This window comes from Myotis myotis, unplaced genomic scaffold (genome assembly GCF_014108235.1).
Source record: "Myotis myotis isolate mMyoMyo1 unplaced genomic scaffold, mMyoMyo1.p scaffold_m19_p_20, whole genome shotgun sequence".
In the NCBI taxonomy this organism is placed as follows: domain Eukaryota; kingdom Metazoa; phylum Chordata; class Mammalia; order Chiroptera; family Vespertilionidae; genus Myotis; species Myotis myotis.
This window is the reverse complement of record NW_023416325.1, coordinates 23541233-23547360: the sequence shown is the minus strand read 5'-3', so window position 1 is coordinate 23547360 and position 6128 is coordinate 23541233.

Below are 6128 nucleotides of genomic sequence, written 5' to 3'. Positions count from 1 at the left end.
CAAAAAGTCCCTGTGTGGTAATGTCACCCTATTGTCACAGTGCTTGTCTAGTTTATTAAACAATTATAATTAAATAAGTTGGGGATATTTTATATTTCTAATTCTGGCAACAATTTATAATGGTTATTAGGATCAGAGTTCATTCATTCGCATATTTGCTCATTTAAAAAATCTACCCATCCATCATCCGTCCATCCATCCATCATCCGTCCATCCATCCATCATCCGTCCATCCATCCATCCATCATCCATCTATCCATTCATCCTTCCATCCCTTCATCTATTCAGCCACCTAGTATGCGTTGTTTTACGATATAATCAGATATGACAGATAAATCCTTGTTTTTAGGATATTGTGATCTAGTGGAGGTGACAATATATAAATGAATAATTTTGATATTTAATCCTCAATAATTGGACAAATTGAGATAGACTCAATTTCATTCTTCCAGGGACACACAGCAACATACTAATAGATTTTATGTTTAGAAAATAGAGGCTAATCTGTAATATTTGAAAAATTATAAAGGAAATATTTTCTGGTTCTAATTGACATGAGTGTTAATAGTCTGTAAATGTGTCAAGAGCTTGGGTAGGAAAAATTCTATCCATCAAAAATGTCTTTCAAATGTGTTACCCATTCAACAGGTAGAAAGAATAAAAAGAGGAGAGAGAATCGACCTTCCTTAAGAAGTTTAGCACAAATCTAATATGTCTCAAGCAGTATGGCGACATGAATGCCTAGGGCCATCAGCTGAAATGCAGATGGATAGGGTCAGCCCAGCTTGATTAATCAGACTCCCACTTGAATGAGGAGCCTCCTGTGTCTGCCAAGCTCTCCAGGCGTGTCCGGGAGTCTGGCAGCGCTGAGTGTGAGAGTGGAGCAGAAACCCAGGGAGTGGGCGCTGCTATCAGCCGGTGGGTGGGGCCGTAGAAGGTTCTCCTGTTGGTTGACTATATTGAAATATATTGACTTCCTTCTGGAAGCAGGGAGCATTGCATTGTACCATTTTAAAGAATAAAGAATTAAGGCCATGCTGGTGTGGCTCAGTGGCTGAGTGTCAACCTATGAACCGAGAGATCACTGGTTTGATTCCTGGTCAGGGCACACGCCTGGTTGTGGGCTGGGTCCCCGGTAGGGGGCATGCAGGAGAGAGCCGATCAATGATTCTCTCTCATCATTGATGTCTGTCTGTCTCTCCCTCTCCCTCCCTCTCTCTCTAAAAATAATTTAAAAAGTTCTAAATAAAGAATTAAGGAGTTTGCCTGAGGTGACACAGTGAGTCAGTAGCAGAACTGAGACACTTTTGAGTCTTTGGTCTGATAATTATTTTTCCTCATAAGGTTCCCTCCATGGACTCCAGTTTCTATAGTTCAGGCTCCATGGGCATCTAAGCATTTGACTTTCCTGCTGATGCCCTTGCTTTCGAGTGAGGCTTTATTGTGATACCCTGTCGCCTCCCCTCTTACGAAAGCCCCAGAAAAGTACACGTGAGGTTCATGGCGGTGAGAACCGACCAGGGCCAGTGCCCAGCTTCTCACACTCCCCCTAGGAGTGCTGCTCGGTGTCGGGTGTTCGGACTTTCCCAGGCAAAGCCCAGGCGGGCCACCGCGGCGTGTCGGTGTCCGGGACGTCCTGGACTCAGCAGCACACGCCGCGGCTGATTTTTCAGACCTTGAGCTTATCATGTAACTTGAGTCTATGAGGAGGTAAAAAATCACTTTTACATGAAACAAAGTTAAAATGCCATCATAGGACTTTTCATTAAAACCTGTGAGGGGGCGGGGGGTGGAGTAGGTGGAGTTGCACCAATTTTGAACTAAATTCAGGCAAGGGGCTTGCAAAAGGTTCACTTCATTTCTCTATTGTCCAATTGTGGTTTTCTGTTGAGTGAAAAAATGTACAGAAACATAGGTGAAAACAAGGAATACAGGACTCAGGTGACCAGAGAATGAAATAGTCTGAGATTGAAACTTAAATGTACAGTGTAATCCATCCCAAATGTATTGATTTAATATAGTTTCAGTGCAATACCTGTGAATGGACTCACAGGACATTTACCAGGTGTTCATCTAACTGCAAACAGGTGGACTTTCTCTTCGCCTTCCGTTCTAAAGCTCCATTTTGATATTCTTCTTCTAGTCCAATCTCCCAGTGGTTTTCTTTTGCATGAAGGACATAGTCCAAACTCTCTAGCCCAGTGATGGCGAACCTTTTGAGCTCGGCGTGTAACTCTGGTGCCATGTTGCATATAGAAATTTTTTGATATTTGCAACCATAGTAAAACAACGACATATTTTTGATATTTATTTTATATATTTAAATGCCATTTAACAAAGAAAAATCACCCCAAAAAAATGAGTTCGCGTGTCACCTCTGACTCACCATCACTGCTCTAGCCAATCATTCAAGGCCATCAGCCCTGGCCACAATCTCCCTGCAGTCCCTTTTCTGCACTCCCCAGTGTACACCCATAGGAAACTCGTGCTATATTTCAAGCATAGTTGTAGGCACACTGGGTCATAATTCCCACTGTCCTCTCTGCCAAGAGCGGCCTCTCTTCTGGGGAGACTATTCACCCTCCCAGCCCAGGTCAAGCGGGGCGCTTCTCAGAGTGCAGTGTGACCAGTGGCTAAGAACACGATTCCTAACCACAGCTTAGCTTTCTCACCTGGGAAACGGGCGTCATGGCAGCACCCAGACATGGCTGTGGGGAGAACTGAGGATGTTAATATACTCTAGTGCCCAGCACATAGTAAACACTGCATGAGTTAGCACTGACGCTCCTCTCTACTCCCAGAAAAATGCTCTACTTTTCTTTGCCCTGTGCTCGTTTCTCTCTTGATATCATACCAGTTTTATTTTGATTTGCATTAGATTTAGTTGAATGCACATCTGTCTCCCTGGCTAGACTCTGAGCTCCCTGGAAGCAGAGTTTGCTTCTTACTCACCTGAGTGTCCCTGAGGCCTGGCATGTCCCTTCCATAAGATATCTGTTTTTAAAATGCTTGTATTGACATATAACTGACATAATGGACTGTCCATACTTGAATTGTACAATTGGGTAAGTTTTGACATACACATACACCTATCAAGAGCCCCCCCCCCTGCCTTTTTAATCCTCCCTGGCCCTCCCCACATCCCCTCTTAAAACAATCACCATCTGCTTTCTGAACTAAGGCTGGCTTTAATTCTGTAGGTGTTGTGTGGACGGACTCCCACAGTGAGCATCCCTGGCCTGGCTCCCTCGCTCAGCGTCACTATTCCAAGGCTCATCTATGAGGAGCATGTGCAGGTCCCTCTTTACTGCTGGGTCAGGGCTCGGTGTGTGAATACACCCCAGTTTATTCACCCTTCGCCTGTAGGTGGGCTTCTAGGCTGTTTGCCATAGTACAGTTTTTAATTCTTGCCTATTGCATTGAAGCAATTGTAGGAAGACTTTAGATAAAGGAAAACTGTATTCTCCCACATTAGCTTTTCATAACAATCCCTTAATTCAGAGGGAAAGTTCAAGGAGAGCAGGAGTAGTTAAATCAGGTGACGCATGGTCCCTTGTTGGCACTTGGGGTGTACACTCGATGTGCCACCCAGACTGTCTCTTGATCTCCTGGTGGCTGGGCAGGTGAGACATGCCAGCTGGGCTCCTCTCTGAAAATTGCGTTCATTGGGAAAGAGCCATCTCACACAGGTGTCCCCTCCAGGGGCGTCGGGGATGGAGCTGAAGGCCCGCTCCTGGCCCCGAGGAGGGGCAGCACAGGGAGGGCTCCCACTCAGAGCTCCCGCCACGGTTTGGTGAGGCTGTTGGGACTGCATTTCAGCTCAGCTCCTCCCAGCCTGGTGTCGCTCGCTCCCTTCATGGATATTGCCCCCGGAGCACTCTCCATACCCCTGCACCCCTCCCTGCAGCCTCGGACCCAGGCACCTGACCCGGGCACTGGGAACAGCGCTCTCCAGACCCCTGCACCCCTCCCTGCAGCCTCGGACCCAGGCACCTGACCCGGGCACTGGGAACAGAGCGCGTGAGGGAGCGCATGAAGAAGCTTCCCATGGGAGAGAGGGACACTGCTCGCTATGCTCTGAAACCTGAATGGGTGTTTGGCTTATCCTTCTTCCCAAGCATCACAGGGAATCTCACCACAGCCTTCCCTGGGCAAGGAGAAGTGTGTCTTTTCACCCATGGCAGTGATGTTCAGCTTGTCAGAAAACTTGACAAATACCACAAGAGTTCACTGGACTCAGAGAATAAAAGTGGTTCGCGGGGGAAACGCTGCGAGCTGGGCTGTGAATGACGCGCACTGTGGTTTCACGGTCCCTCCCACTCTCTCAGACCCACTCTTCAGCCACAGCGGCCGTGGGTGCTGCCTCGCAGGGTGGAGGGAAAGATGGGGGGCACAGTGGCCAACCAGTGACCTTTTCCTTCTTCCTGATGGGAAAATGTCTGCTGGCCACCTTGTATGGGGGAGGCCTGGCAGCTGACGGCATTTGTCATGTTGGTCCCTGTGGCCTGAAGTTCACATGCCATGTTTCAGTGCTAATAGGGAGTTAACACTTGGTGGGGTGGTGTCGTGGGGACAGATTTTAGACAAACAAAAAAAGTTCCTTTCTATTTCCCATCATCACCTTGGTCAACGTAGATTATCTTGAGAAGAAACAAACAGGAAAAGGAGACATTTATTAAGCAGGTGAAAGTTGGACTGTTTCAGGGGCCACAAAAAACAGGGGATTTCCCCTGGGTGGAAGTTACTGGGTTTCTGTTGCAATTACGAGAGAGGCCTGAACTTTCTTTTTGCCCTTTCATGGCTTCTGTCACAAGCGTGTGGCCTTCCCCCGGGCCTGGGCGGGAGGGGCTCGCCTGCACTTACCAGCAGGGGCTGCGAGGGTGAGTTCCCCCAGTGCTGGGACTTGGGGGGCTATTATAGACTTACACAAAGTGCCACTGGAGTCTCTAAGCTGGAGCAGCAGCCTTTGTAGTTGGTTATTGATTGAGAAAAGCCTCCCAAGGATCAGCAGAACTTCAGTGGGATGAGTAGGCGGGAAGGAAGCAGAGAGAACTAGACTTGTCACCTGGCCCCTGCCACTAGCAGCCGTGTAGCCCCGAGCAAACGGCTTCCTCTTGGTCTCTGTTTCCGCAGTCATAAAACGGGGAGAATAACTGCGGTACAAGATGACCTGGAGGAATGAATAAACACGGTACCCAACGTGCCTGCTCAGTGGCACATGGACCCTGCATTCATTTTTAGACCCCAAAGGCCCGGGGCTGCCCTCATCCCCACAGAGCCCTGCAGGCCAGATGTGCCTGGAGAAGGGTGGGACCTGAGCTCCTGTTCCAAGGCTCTGCTAGGACTTGGTCTAATTAAACAGAACCCACGTGAAGGCTGGTGTCAGGAGGACGTTGTGGTTTGGGAGAAGGTACACAGGACAGCAGGCACCGGCTTCGAGTCTCGGCTCACAGGTCTCTCTCCGGACAGGTGACTTCCCTCCATGTCTTCATCCACAAATGAGGGATTAGATGAGAGCAGTGCTTTCCAAGCTGTGTCCCTCAGGGGCCACAAGGTTCTGCAATATTTTCTTTAAAATGTATTTATGAAAATATTTTAAACTATTAATTCAGGCTCTACAACCAGGCTGACATGGCTCGAATCTGCCATGTGACTCACCAGCCATGTGACTTTGGGCAAAGTGTTGAATCCTTCTAAGACTCAGCTTCGACTTCGGTAAATTGGGACTAATCATAGTATCTGCTAAATAAGTCGTGGAGGAAATGGAAGAGGTTTACACGGGTAAAGTACTTAGAAAGTGCTGGCTGTCACTTTGCCGGCCAGTGGACACCACCAATCTATTCATTTGTTATGCCAGGCAAACCTGGGTCTGCGTCAGACTCTGTGGGCTGAGAACGAATTCCCAGTGCTTCATCCTGGTCTACACAGAGGCCAACACATTTTTTCTGTAAAGAGCCAAGGTTTGTAGGCCCTATGGCTTTGACTGCTAACTTCCGCCGTTGTATCCTGGAAGTAGTCATAGCCAGTATGCCAATATGAAGATGAATGAGTGTGGTTGTGTATTAATAAGGTTTTATTTAAAGACACTGGAATTTGGATGTCATATGATTATCATGGTTCATAAAATA